Genomic DNA, 15,552 nt, shown 5'->3' with positions numbered 1-15,552 from the left:
TGAAAATTGTGTTATTTAGTGCCTATTTTCAGTCCCAATTAGTCGCATTCCAATTGGACTTGTAAAATTTCATTTTTGGTCCCTCAAAGTTGACTTTTGGTCATGCTTCATACCCAATCCGAATTTGGCTGTGATTTAAACACTTCTAACACACTTAATTAGGTCACAAATGGCCATTTCTTTCCTTAAACTATGTCAAAGACATCATTTAGCACTTCTTCACATTTTGGTCTCTAAACCATAATGTTCAAAACCCTAATTTTTCTCCAATTTGGCCAAAACCCTAGTTTATATTCCATATATGTTTTCTTTCATTTTCTTATGAAATTTCATCATAAATTAACTTCATTCTAAGCTTATACAACTAATCTAACATGAAAAGAAAATTACCTCTTGTTGATTTCTTTCCAACTTCACTTTTCTTTCAATTCTTGTTCTCCTTACTTTTAATCTCTCAATCAAAGATCTCTTTGATGTTTTCTTTTAGTGGGCTATGGAATTTATGAAGGGAATTTAAGGGAATTAAAATTTGGGAGCGGAAATCAATGAGGGGAAGAAGTGGAAGAAGAAGAGAAAAAGAGAGAGAGAGAGAGAGAAAGAGAGGAGAGGGTGGTGGCCTCTTATGAAAAAAAAGAAATGAAGAAGACATTTGTCTTCTTATATATATATATATATATATATATATATATATATATTTTTTTTTTTTTTATGTATATATTTATCTCCAAAATTAGCTTATTAAAATTATAAATTTTAATTGTGCCATAAGGATAATTAAACTTAAATTTTTATTCTTTTTTTTTTTTTACATTTACACTTAATTTTTTTCTTTTAATTAAATAATTAAATTTAACTATCAAAAGCCCATAAGTCTTTCATTTTAATTTTGTCATAATGGAAATGAAAGTTTAAGTTTTCATTTCTTAAATTTTCCCTTACATATTTTTTTACTTGAATTTTTCTTCAATTTTTACCCCATAATTCAATTCATTAATTTCATTTAATTTAATTGACATTTTGGTCAAAAGTCAACTCTTGAGGTGAATTGATCAAAATGCCCCTCATCGGGTCATAATCCTTCTTTTTATAATACCCGATGAGTCCTTAGCTTTTTTGTTCACTAGAATTTTTATTTTATCTATCTCAATTAATTTTCTATTTATTTTTTTTTTCCTCAAGGTGTCTTTGACTAGTATTAGTCACGGACCAAAAAAGGTATTATTCATAACTCGAAGGTTCGGGGTGTTACATTGGAACTCTTTCAACTGACTGCACCTCCATTACAAATGAACACATATACAGAGGTAGACTTTCTATCATCGATATCTGATTGGAAATCAGAATCAGTATAACCATCCAATTGTAAGTCTCCACCTCCATAGATCAAGAATAAATCTTTAGTTCTTCTTAAGTACTTAAGGATATTCTTGATAGTTATCCAGTGTTCCAAACCTGGATTAGATTGATACCTGCTAGTCAAACTAATAGCATATGCGATATCTGGCCTAGTACACAACATTGCATACATTAAACTTCCAATAACCGAAGCATATGGAATCTTGGCCATCTTATCTCTTTCTTTAGGTGTCTTTGGAGACATCTCTTTAGAAAGGTGGATACCATGTCTCACTGGTAATAATCCTCTCTTGGAATCAAGCTTGTTTCAACCCATAAATGGATCGCTTTAGCTTGCATACCTTGGAATCAACTTGGGGTTCAAAACCCCTAAGTTGTTCCATGAAAATGTTTTTCTCAATGTATCCATTGAGAAAAGCTGTTTTGACATCCATTTGCCAAATCTCATAATCATAGTATGCAGCTATTGCTAATAGAATCCTAATTGATTTAAGCATGGCAACAGGTGAGAAAGTCTCTTCATAGTCAATTCCTTGCCTTTGGTGAAACCCTTTCGCTACTAGCCTTGCCTTATAGGTCTTTACCTTTCCATCAGAACCAATTTTCTTCTTGAAAATCCATTTGTTCCCTATAGGTACAATACCTTCAAGTGGGTCAACAAGATCCCAAACTTGATTCTTATACATGGAATCAATTTCGAATTTCATAGCATCAATCCATTTTGAAGAGTCTATATCTAATATAGCTTCTTTATAGGTAAGTGGATCATCTCTATGATCTACTTCTTCATGAGTAGACAACTCTTATTCTTCTTCATGAAGGAAACCATTTCTCACTGGTGGGTGAGATACCCTGGTTGTTCTACGAGGAATAGTTGTAGATGTTTGATCAATGGGTGTAGGTTGACTAGATGGATCTATATCCATCTGATCTGTTGGTTGGTCAGAATTCTCCAATTCCAACTCTATTTGCCTTCCTTTGCCTCCTTCTTGAAAAACTATTGTTCAAGAAATGTGGCATCTATACTTATCACAACCTTTTGTGAAGTAGGCAAATAAAAATAATATCCAAAACTATCTTTTGGATATCTAACAAATCAACCTTTTTTCTTATATAGTTTCTAATTTATTAGTGTTTAGCTTTTTGACATAAGCTGGATAACCCCAAATCTTAACATGCTTAAGACTTGGTTTTCTTCCATGCCATATCTCATAAGGTGTGAAAAAAACTAATTTTGATGGAATCCTATTCAGAATATACAAAGCTGATTCTAGTGCAAATCCCCAAAAGGAGATTGGCATATTAGTATAGCTTATCATACTACGTACCATATCCAATAGGGTATGATTTCTCTGTAACACCCTCCCTGTAGCAATTCCGTATATTCTACTGTTCCGGTGACTAGTGTCGGTTCGGACAGCTAGAACGTCCGGAAAAATATTTAAAGTAAAGTGAGGAACCATAATTAACTCAAATATTAATAAGAAAAATTTAGAAAAAATTTTAGAAATAAAATATAATCAAGTTAAATGAATCGGTGCCCTAGCGATGGGTAACCTAGTGGGAAGTTGCGGTTCTCGCAACTAGGAGCCCTAGACCCAGGGAAAAATTCATAAAATAATTTTTGAGACTTCAGAGAAGGGTCATTGAGGTTTCTATGGCATTAGAATGCCAAGGAAATGCTTAGAAAATTTTTTCAATCGGTACAAATAATTTTGGCCCGTTAAGCCAAACGGAGGGCATTTTGGTCATTTCGCCTTCAGAGGTGATTTTTGGCCGACTTGTCCAGTTAAGTAAATAATTATTATGGCATAAAATATGAATAAATATTACTAAAAATTAAATTGAAAATGAGTAGCAAAGAAAAGAAAAGAAAATGAATTAAAATTGTAATTTTGACCTCATGCTTATGCCACTAAGCACTCTCACCCAATCACATTGTGACACATGTCCATAAACCATTTAAAATGAGTAAAATGGACAGAAAATTTGAAGAAACAATCTGCTTCTTCTTCCTTCTTCCAACGTCACTCACTTCCCACACCCTTCCACCATTAAAAACTCCACCCAAGCTTCCAAATCTCTACCAAACCACCTCAAAACATTATCCTCCCTTCACTAAAAATTTCCCTTACCACTAGAGCAAGACTTGGGCAGCAATTAGAAGAAGAGAAAATGGAAGAAAGTGAGGTGTGAACAAGCTTAGAAAATCACCAAAGAGGTTAGTGCCATATTCTTTGCTTTTACATCTTTCTAATCATGAATTTGAGCTAAGTTAAGTTGAAAATTTGATAAAAATTGAATTAATGAGGCATGGTTATGTTCCATGAAATTCTGGCAGCCTTGACATGAGTTAGAGTTAGAAGAATTCTTTGGTTTAAAGTGACATATTAGCTGCCCCTCTTATAAATTATATGATTAGTATAGCAAATTAGGAGTAAGATGCATGAATTGGAGGCTTGGTCAATTAGGGTTAGGGTTTTGAAATTTAATTTTGGTGGTGGATGACAATGGACATAAACTAAAGTTTTAATGGTCAATTACTGACTATTTGGTTATTGGTAAACAAGAAATGAAGTGTGTTTAGTGATGGGATTTAGGTTTAGTGTGGCTGCCCTAGGTGACCTGCAGAATTGGACATGAGTCCAGCAGGTTTGGGCAGCCATAACTTGAATTTTAGAGATTCAATTGGTGTTTGGCCAATTGGACATGAAACTAGACACATAATGGCACAACTTTGGTGAAGAAATCATGCCCATAAAACCAAACCAAGTGGACCAAAAGCTTTCCCCAATCCGGGTGACCTGCAGTCTGTTTCTGCAGAATGACCAAATGAACAGTGATTGTTCATTTGGCCATAACTCAGTGTAGAATGGTCCAATTGACCTGAACTTTTACCAGCAACAAGATAAGATATAGACCAACAACTTTTATGAAGAAACCTATGCCAAATTATGACCAGAACCTATCCAACAAGGGAGTTGCAGTCACTGTTCACTGCACTGTAGATATGGTCAGTCCAGAAAAATTCCAATCCGGCCAGTTGTGGTTTTTGGACTATAACTTGAGCTACAAATCTCCAAATGGAGTGATTCAAAAAAAGGAAATTCAACTAGACAAAATAAGGAACAACTTTTATGTTGATCATTTTGCCAAATTCCCACTGCAAAACTGTCTAATGGAATAGTAAACATAAGGTATGAAAACTGAAAATTCTCCTCAATTAACTTTAAGCTTAGAAATGGTATTGGCAACCAATACCAACAAATTTTGAATACAAAATGTGGTATGTTGGGAGTATTAAAACCAATGTACCTATTGTCTATGCAAAAGTCAACATTTTGGTTGACTAATAAAGTGAATAGTAACACCAAAACTTGAAATTCAAAAATTGTAAAACTCAAAAGTGTAAAATGCCCTAGTATACCTAACAAGATTGGTTTAGATAGCTTGGCATACCAATAGGGTTCAGTTAGCAGTACTGCACATGGCATTATGCCATTCTGTGATTTCATGGCTTTTAGCCATTCTGACATTATGTTGATACTTGGCCTTGTGCCTAATGTTATTACAGCTTATTAGCTATTCTGTTGCCCACCGGGAGACATTTATGTGACCGATGGTGTGACTGCCCGAGGTACTTGATACCCAGTGCCAGTTTACCCGTTTATCCAGTCAAGTCGTCCAGTATAGGTTACTTGGGCAACAAAAAATGAAAGTGGATAAATTTAATGAAATAATGAATATAATAAGTACAAATAAGTAAATCTATAAATACTCAACGAAAATTTATTTGCAATGAGATATCAATACATTCACTGCATATTTATTTTCTGTTATTTATTTTTATTTTATTATTGGCACCACTAAGCATTATTGCTTAGCGCGTTGCTTTTGCCACGCGTAGGTTCTGGAGATACTGACCGAGAGCCCAGTAGACCACAGACTGGGTGAGACCTCCTGCAGCTCTGCATAGTATCCGTGTCATCTCACCGTCTTCAGTGCATTGGTAGGACACTAGGTTTCATTTTGGTTTTTTGTAACTAACTTTTATTTTCTCATATGTAATTGAAACTTATGTAATGTATTTTGGTATTAATGTATATAGTGGAAATTGTGTTTGTGAATGAAAAAGTGAATATTTATTTATGACTTTTACATGATTATCATATGAGATGAATGATTGAGAAATGGAAAAGTTGTTGAAAAACATATTGAGATTTTGTTGATGAAATGGAGTTTGGGATTGATTGGAAATGATTATTGGAAGTGTTTTTCACAGGTTCTGAAGAACAGTTTTCTTCATTTTTAGCTGGTACTCTGCCGGATTTTCTATAAAATTTTCGGAACCTCAAATAAATTATAATTTCAAAACATGACTTAAATGAATTATATTTCATAAATTATATTCAAAACTATGATAAAAATAAATTAAGGAAGAATAAAAATGATTGAGATAAAATAGAGTGTTCCGGTACACCGTGTGACATATCTTACTCGGATATACTATACACGGGTAAGGAGTGTCACATTTAGTGGTATCAGAGCACGGTTTAGGCTTTTCTGGGCCTAGATTGAGTCCATACCATGCATTGCATTTGTAAGAGTCGAGGTGACACTAATGCAGATCTGTTTGTCTTTGTTATTTTGATTAGGATATGGACCCCACATCTCAGAGGGCAGTTGAGGAGGAAGTGGAGAGTCATGCTCCACTGCGATGGCGAGGCGGGGTAGGGGAGAACCTGCTCCACTAGCTCCATCAGAGCCTGCTCAACCTCCACAGGCCGTGTTCCAGCAAATGGCCGAATTCTTCAAACAAATGGCTGGGGTAATGCCACTACCACCACCACCTCCACAACCGAAATCACACTTGGAAAGATTGAGAAAATTTGGAGCAGTGGACTTCTTTGGCAAGAGAGAAGATGATTCTGTTGCAGCTGAAAATTGGTTGAACAGAATAGGCAGAGTTTTAAAACAACTCCACTGCACTCCAGAGCAAAACCTAGAAGCCGCCATATCTCTGTTACAAGACTATGCATATGAATGGTGGGATACAGTGTCTAGTGAAGTGCAACCAAAAGTAATAACTTGGGACTTCTTCCTCTCATAATTCAAGAAGAAATATGTGGGTAGTGTATACCTGGAAGAGAGAAGAAGAGAGTTCATTAACCTAAGGCAGAGACAGCAGACAGTGGCAGAGTATGAAAAGGAATTTGTCAGATTGAGCCGCTACGGAAGGGAGATAGTCCCTAATGAAGCTGAAAGGTGTAAGAGATTTGAAGAAGGATTAAATGACAATATAAAGATCATGATCACTGCCTTGGGAATCACAGACTTCACCAAGTTAGTGGAAGCTGCAATAAAAGTTGAAAAAGTAAGAATAAGTGAGCAGACTAGAAGGGAGAGACAGCAGAAGAGGGGCCCGGGTCAGTCTAGTTCATCTCCTGCACCTGGGAAGAAGTTCAAAGGTCCACCTGCACAGAGTTCAGGTCAACTACAAGGTCAGGGTCAGTCTCAAGGGCCCAGGCCACAGTTCACCCCTAGGAGAGGTCAGTCCACACCATCAGTGGGTAGCTCTCCAAGGACGGGGTTTAGGGGACTAGCCCCAGCATCTTCTGCATGTCCACATTGTCTGAAATGGCATAAGGGGGAGTGTTAGAGAGTGACTGGTGCCTGCTTAAGGTGTGGGTCAACAGAGCATCAGTTGAGGAACTGTCCACGCAGAACTACTACAGCTGCTCCAACACAAGTAGACAGACCTGCTCCTGTACCACAAAGAGGTAGGAAATCTGGTAAATCTGAGGCAGTGGGACCATCACAGAGGCCTGCATTTGAGCCAGTAGAGAGGCCTGAGGGCAGACCACCTGTCAGAGCCTATGCCATGAGAGCTCAGGAGGAGCAAGATGCCCTGGACATCATCAGGGGTACGTTCTCCCTCTACAATACATCTGTGCATGCATTGGTGGATCCAGGATCCACTCATTCATACATCTGCATGAACCTACCAGTAGAAAGGGGGATACTAGTAGGGGAGAGTGACCAAGACATTCTGGTCACTAATCCGTTGGGCCACAGTGTAGTGGTGAACAAAGTGTACAAGGGTTGCCCGTTCAGGATTCAGGGGTATGAATTCTCGGCAGATCTAATTGAGTTGCCCTTCCACGAGTTTGACATGATTTTGGGAATGGACTGGTTGTCACGTCACCAAGCAATAGTTGATTGTAAATTGAAGAGAATTTCTCTGAGAACTTTTGAGGGTAATGTGATCACTATTGTGGGTGAAAGGACAGATTTCCTGTCTAATGTTATCTCAGCCACAGTTGCAAGAAGAATGATGAGAAAAGGCTGTGAAGCTTACCTAGCACACGTGGTTGATACTAGGCAGGCTAAGCCAGATCTGTGTGACATACCCATAGTAAAAGACTTCCCAGATGTGTTCCCTGAAGAATTGCCTGGTTTGCCACCAGAAAGGGAAGTCGAGTTTGCTATTGAGACACTGCCGGGTACAGCACCAATCTCTATTGCTCGTTATAGGATGGCGCCCACAGAATTGAAGGAACTGAAAATCCAGTTACAGGAGTTACTGGATAAGGGGTTTATACGCCCCAGTGTGTCACTATGGGGAGTTCCAGTGCTGTTTGTAAAGAAGAAAGATGGGACTTTGAGGTTATGCATTGATTACCGGCAGTTGAATAAAATGACAGTGAAGAATAAGTATCCGTTGCCTAGAATTGATGATCTGTTTGATCAGTTGAAGGGAGTAGGAGTATTTTCTAAGATTGATCTCAGATCAGGGTATCATCAGTTGAGGGTAAAGGATGTAGATGTGCCAAAGACTGCATTCAGGACTCGGAATGGGCATTATGAGTTTCTGGTGATGCCCTTTGGCCTAACAAATGCACCAGTAGCATTCATGGACCTTATGAACCGTATCTTCCATCCATACCTAGCTTGGTTCGTAGTGGTCTTTATTGATGATATTTTAGTGTATTCCAAGACCAGGGAAGAACATGATGAACATTTGAGGATTGTTCTGCAAACCCTGAGAGAAAAGAAGCTGTATGTTAAGTTGTCCAAGTGTGACTTCTGGTTGAATGAGATTGCATTCCTTGGACACATAGTGTCAGCTGATGGGATTAGGGTGGATCCCAAGAAAATAGAAGCAGTGATGGAATGGAAGCCTCCCAGAAATACAACTGAGGTCAGAAGCTTCTTGGGGCTAGCTGGGTATTACAGGAGATTTGTGAAGGGATTTTCGTTAATAACTGCTCCAATGACCAAGTTGTTACACAAGAATGTCAGATTTGACTGGAATGACAAGTGTCAGACTAGTTTTGAGAAGTTAAAGGCTATGTTGACAGAGGCACCAGTGCTAACACAACCAATGTCGGGAAAGGACTTTATGGTCTACAGTGATGCCTCTCATAATGGGTTAGGGTGTGTATTGATGCAAGAGGGGAAGGTGGTCGCTTATGCATCCAGGCAGCTAAGGCCACATGAACAGAATTACCCTACCCATGTTCTAGAGCTTGCAGCAATTATCTTCGCACTGAAGATATGGAGGCACTACTTATATGGTGAAAAGTGCTACATTTACACAGACCATAAAAGTCTAAAATATTTGCCAACTCAGAAGGAGCTCAACCTTAGACAGAGACGATGGATTGAGTTCCTGAAGGACTATGATTATGTAATTGACTACCATATTGGAAAGGCAAATGTAGTTGCTGATGCTTTGAGCAGAAAATCCATCACAGCTTTGAGATCATTGAATGCCCGTCTATCTTTGGTTCGAGATGGAGCTATTTTGGCTGAGTTGCAAGTGAGGCCAAACTCATTCTGAGATTTTAGATGGGCAAAAGGCAGATGAAAAGTTAATGGCTATTATGAGCAAAATCTCAGAGGGAAAAGCAACTGACTATGAGGTGAAAGCAGATGGGTGTCTGTACTACAAAGGAAGAGTATGTGTACCAGATAATGGGGAATTGAAAGCCAGTATTCTGAAAGAGGCACATGCCAGTGTGTATGCTATGCATCCAGAAAGTACAAAAATGTATCATGATCTGAAGCTTCAGTATTTGTGGCCTGGTATGAAGAAGGACATAGCTGACTATGTGACTAAATACTTGACATGTCAGCAAGTCAAGGCAGAACATCAAGTTCCATCAGGTTTGCTACAGCCTATACGCATACCTAAATGGAAATGGGATCGGGTCACCATGGATTTTGTGAGTGGCCTACCTCTCACCCAGAAGAAACATGATGCAGTATGGGTGATAGTAGATAGATTGACAAAGTCAGCACACTTTCTGCCAGTTAGGACTGACTACTCACTAGAGAAATTAGCAGAATTGTATATCAGTGAGATAGTTAGATTGCATGGAATTCCACTTTCCATCATATCTGATCGAGACCCATGGTTTACATCAAGATTTTGGAAGAAGTTGCATGAATCCTTGGGTACACAACTCCACTTTAGCACAGCTTTCCATCCTCAAACGGATGGGCAATCAGAAAGAGTAATCCAGGTAAACAATTGAACCAATTGAATTAATACAAATATTGAACTAAAATGATAATAATAACATGAAATATATGTCAGGTCCTTGAGGATATGCTGAGGAGTTGTGTCAGGGAAGTTGGGATAGATACCTCCCACTGGCAGAATTTGCATACAACAATAGCTACCAAGCTAGCATCCAAATGGCCCCGCATTTAAGCAATCGTATGGGAGAAAATGTAGAACTCCAGCAGGCCGGACTGAATTGGGCGAAGACAAACCGGTAGGCCTGCACTTGGTGAAACAGATCAAGAGAAGGTAAAACTAATCAAAGCCAATCAAGGTTGCCTCGCATGCATGTAAATCCTATGCCGACTTGAAGAGAAAAGAAATAGAATATGCAGTTGGCGATAAAGTGTTCCTCAAGGTGTCACCGTGGAAGAAGGTACTGAGGTTTGGAAGAAAAGGTAAGTTAAGCCCTAGGTTCATTAGTCCATATGAAGTCATTGAACGTGTGGTTCCAGTGGCCTACAGGCTAGCTTTACCACCAGAGCTGGACAAGATCCATAATGTGTTCCACGTATCTATGTTAAGAAGATACCGCTCAGATCCTTCACATGTCATCTCCATGGAAGAAATTGAAGAACAACCGGATTTGACATATGAAGAAGAACCCATACGGATCCTAGCTCGGGAAGTGAAAGAGTTGAGAAATAAGCAGATTCCACTAGTGAAAGTACTTTGGAGGCACCATAACACCGAGGAGGCAACTTGGGAAAGTAAAGAGACGATGAGGCAACAGTTCCCTCAACTGTTTGCATCAGGTAAATTTCGAGGATGAAATTTAATTAGAGGGGAAGAGTTGTAACACCCTCCCTGTAGCAATTCCGTATATTCTACTGTTCCGGTGACCAGTGTCGGTTCGGACAGCTAGAAAGTCCGGAAAAATATTTAAACTAAAGTGAGGAACCATAATTAACTCAAATATTAATAAGAAAAATTTAGAAAAAAATTTAGAAATAAAATACAATCAAGTTAAATGAGCCGGTGCCCTAGCGATGGGTAACCTAGTGGGAAGTTGCGGTTCTAGCAACTAGGAGCCCTAGACCCAGGGAAAAATTCATAAAATAATTTTTGAGACTCCAGAGAAGGGTCATTGAGGTTTCTATGGCATTAGAATGCCAAGGAAATGCTTAGAAAAATTTTTCAATCGGTACAGACAATTTTGGCCCATTAAGCCAAACGGAGGGCATTTTGGTCATTTCGCCTTCAGAGGTGATTTTTCGCCGACTTGTCCAGTTAAGTAAATAATTATTATGAAATAAAATGTGAATAAATATTACTAAAAATTAAATTGAAAATGAGTAGCAAAGAAAAGAAAAGAAAATGAATTAAAATTGCAATTTTGACCTCATGCTTATGTCACTAAGCACTCTCACGCAATCACATTGTGACACATGTCCATAAACCATTTAAAATGAGTAAAATGGACAGAAAATTTTAAGAAACAATCTGCTTCTTCTTCATTCTTCCAACGTCACTCACTTCCCACACCCTTGCACCATTAAAAACTCCATCCAAGCTTCCAAATCTCTACCAAACCACCTCAAAACCTTGTCCTCCCTTCACTAAAAATTTCCCTTACCACTAGAGCAAGACTTGGGCAGCAATTAGAAGAAGAGAAAGTGGAAGAAAGTGAGGTGTGAACAAGCTTAGAAAATCACTAAAGAGGTCAGTGCCATATTCTTTGCTTTTACATCTTTCTAATCATGAATTTGAGCTAAGTTAAGTTGAAAATTTGATAAAACTTGAATTAATGAGGCATGGTTATGTTCCATGAAATTTTGGCAGCCTTGACATGAGTTAGAGTTAGGAGAATTCTTTGGTTTAAAGTGACATATTAGCTGCCCCTCTTATAAATTATATGATTAGTATAGCAAATTAGGAGTAAGATGTATGAATTGGAGGCTTGGTCAATTAGGGTTAGGGTTTTGAAATTTAATTTTTGTGGTGGATGAAAATGGACATAAAATAAAGTTTTAATGGTCAATTACTGACCATTTGGTTATTGGTAAACAAGAAATGAAGTGTGTTTAGTGATGGGATTTAAGTTTAGTGTGGCTGCCCTAGGTGACCTGCAGAATTGGACATGAGTTCAGCAGGTTTGGGTAGCCATAACTTGAATTGTAGAGGTTCAATTGGTGTTTGGCCAATTGAACATGAAACTAGACACATAATGGCACAACTTTAGTGAAGAAACCATGCTCATAAAACCAAACCAAGTGGACCAAAAGCTTGCCCTAATCCGGTGACTGCGATGCATTTATGCAGAATGACCAAATGAACAGTGATTGTTCATTTGGCCATAACTCAGTGTAGAATGGTCCAATTGACCTGAAATTTTACCAGCAACAAGATAAGATATAGACCAACAACTTTCATGAAGAAACCTACCTACAAATTATGACCAGAACCTATCCAACAAGGGAGTTGCGATCCTTTATTCAGACCGTAGATATGGTCAGTCCAGAAAAATTCCAATCCGGCCAGTTGTGGTTTTTGGACCATAACTTGAGCTACAATATCCAAATGGAGTGATTCAAAAAAGGAAATTCAACTAGACAAAATAAGGAACAACTTTTATGTTGATCATTTTGCCAAATTCCCACTGCAAAACTGTCTAATGGAATAGTAAACATAAGGTATGAAAACTGAAAATTCTGCTCAATTAACTTTAAGCTTAGAAATGGTATTGACAACCAATACCAACAAATTTTGAATACAAAATGTGGTATGTTGGGAGTATTAAAACCAATGTACCTATTGTCTATGCAAAAGTCAACATTTTGGTTGACTAATGAAGTGACGAGTAACACCAAAACTTGAAATTCAAAAATTGTAAAACTCAAAAGTGTAAAATGCCCTAGTATACCTAACAAGATTGGTTTGGATAGCTTGGCATGCCAATAGGGTTTAGTTAGCAGTACTGCACTTGGCATTATGCCATTCTGTGATTTCATGGCTTTTAGCCATTCTGACATTATGTTGATACTTGGCCTTGTGCCTAATGTTATTACAGCTTATTAGCCGCTTGCATTTGCACCGGAGACATATATGTGACCGATGGTGTGACGGCCTGAGGTACTTGATACCTAGTGCCAGTTTACCTGTTTATCCAATCCAGTCATCCAGTATAGGTTACTTGGGCAACCAAAAATGAAAGTGGATAAATTTAATGAAATAATGAATATAATAAGTACAAAATAAGTAAATCTACAAATACTCAACGAAAATTTATTTGCAATGAGATATCAATACATTCACTGCATATTTATTTTCTGTTATTTATTTTTATCTTATTATTGGCACCACTAAGCATTATTGCTTCGCGCGTTGCTTTTGCCACGTGTAGGTTCTGGAGATACTGACCGAGAGCCCAGTAGACCACAGACTGAGTGAGACCTCCTGCAGCTCTGTATAGTGTCCGTGTCACCTCACCGTTTTCAGTGCATTGGTAGGACACTAGGTTTCATTTTGGTATTTTGTAACTAACTTTTATTTTCTCATATGTAATTGAAACTTATGTAATGTATTTTGGTATTAATGTATATAGTGGAAATTGTGTTTGTAAATGAAAAAGTGAATATTTATTTATGATTTTTACATGATTATCATATGAGATGAATGATTGAGAAATGGAAAAGTTGTTGAAAAACATATTGATATTTTTTTGATGAAATGGAGTTTGGGATTGATTGGAAATGATTATTGAAAGTGTTTTTCACAGGTTTCGAAGAACAATTTTCTCCATTTTTAGCCGGTACTCTGCCGGATTTTCTATAAAATTTTTGGAACCTCAAATAAATTATAATTTCAATAAATGACTTAAATGAATTATATTTCATAAATTATATTCAAAACTATGATAAAAATAAATTAAGGAAGAATAAAAATGATTGAGATAAAATAGACTGTTCCGGTACACCGTGTGATATATCTTACTCGGATATACTGTAGACGGGTAAGGGGTGTCACATTCTCCTTGCAGATACACCATTTAGCTGTGGCGTTCCTAGAGGAGTCAGCTGGGAAACAATGCCATGCTCTCTTAAATATTCATCAAATTCAGTACTCAAATATTCACCTCCACGATCTGATCAAAGAGCTTTAATACTCTTTCATATTTGATTTTCTACTTCAAATTTAAATTCTTTGAACTTTTCAAAGGATTCATGTTTGTATTTCATCAAATACAAATACCTAAACCTTGATTTATCATCAGTAAAGGTAATAAAATAATGAAAACCGCCTCTAGCCATTTCCTTAAATGGACCACATACATCACTATGTATTAGCTCTAAAATATTTTCAGCTCTTAGCCCTTATCCAACAAAGGGTGATCTAGTCATTTTGCCCTGAAGGCAAGATTCACAAGTTGGAGTAGGCTCAGAGCCCAATGAGGATAGAATCCCCATTTTCTCTAATTTTGCAATCCTATCTTCTGCAACATGACATAACCTTAAGTGCCAAATATATTTTGAACTTGAGTTCGTTTTCACCATGGCATTGCATTTATTTAGATCACTTGCATTCATTTTGTGTTTGTCATTATTATGCAAATAATAAAGACCATTATTCATATAACCCGAACCAACATATTTATTTCCAAAATAAATATTGCAAACATCGTCTGTGAACTGAAATTCATAGCCATTTCTAGTTAAACTAGATATAGAAATGATGTTCTTAAAAGCATCAGGTACATATAAATAATATCCAAACATAAAACATGTCCAGACATGTAAAAAGATTTAGATCCTATGGCTAAAGCTTCAACAGTTGAGCCATTGCCAATCCAGAGTCTAACATCTCGAGAATGCAAGCTGCTACTATTTACTAGTTCCTGCATATCATTAGAAATGTGAGAACTGGCACTAGTATCTAAAACCTAAGCTCTAGATGAACTATGAATATCATCAGAATCTAAATAACAAGATATGGACATACCTTTCAAATGTGTATCCTTCTTTTCCTTCAGAGAAGCAAGATACTCTGGGCAGTTTCTTTTCCAGTGCCTATCCTTCTGGTAGTGGAAACACTTTCCTTTGCCTCCATCAGTTTTAGTCTTCCCTTTCTGTTTAGCTATTTTCTTAGAAGGACCAGGAATCTGAGGTTTCTTTTTCTTATTGCCCTTCTTCTTGTTTGACTTTCCAGTAAAAGAAGATGCAATCAAAGCAATCTCTTTTCCTTTATTGCCCAGCATATTCTTTTGGGCAATAACCAGCATGTTGAGTAAACCAGCTAAGGTGCATTCCTGTTTAGTCATATGGAAATTTGTCATAAAATTTCCAAAAGACTCAGGAAGGGACTGAAGGATCAAATCCGTCTGTAGTTGGAAATCCAAGTTGAAATCAAGATGTTCCAACTGCTCAATCAGCTGAATCATCTTATGGACATGATCCCCAATATTTTGTCTCTCAGACATCCTCATGCGGAACAACTGCCTAGATATCTCATACCTAGCATTCCTGCTGTGCTCACCATACAACTCTTGTAGGTGAATGAGGATCTCACTCACACTCTGCATGTTCTCACGCTGCTTCTATAACTCATTACTCATGGAAGCAAACATGTAACACTTAGCTCTCATATCATGCTCCTTCCACTTGTCCAAAGTTTCATGTTCCTCTTGAGTG

This window comes from Hevea brasiliensis, chromosome 9 (assembly GCF_030052815.1).
Source record: "Hevea brasiliensis isolate MT/VB/25A 57/8 chromosome 9, ASM3005281v1, whole genome shotgun sequence".
Classification (NCBI taxonomy): Eukaryota; Viridiplantae; Streptophyta; class Magnoliopsida; order Malpighiales; family Euphorbiaceae; genus Hevea; species Hevea brasiliensis.
The sequence above is the reverse complement of the archived record's forward strand: the minus strand, read 5'-3'. Positions refer to the sequence as shown.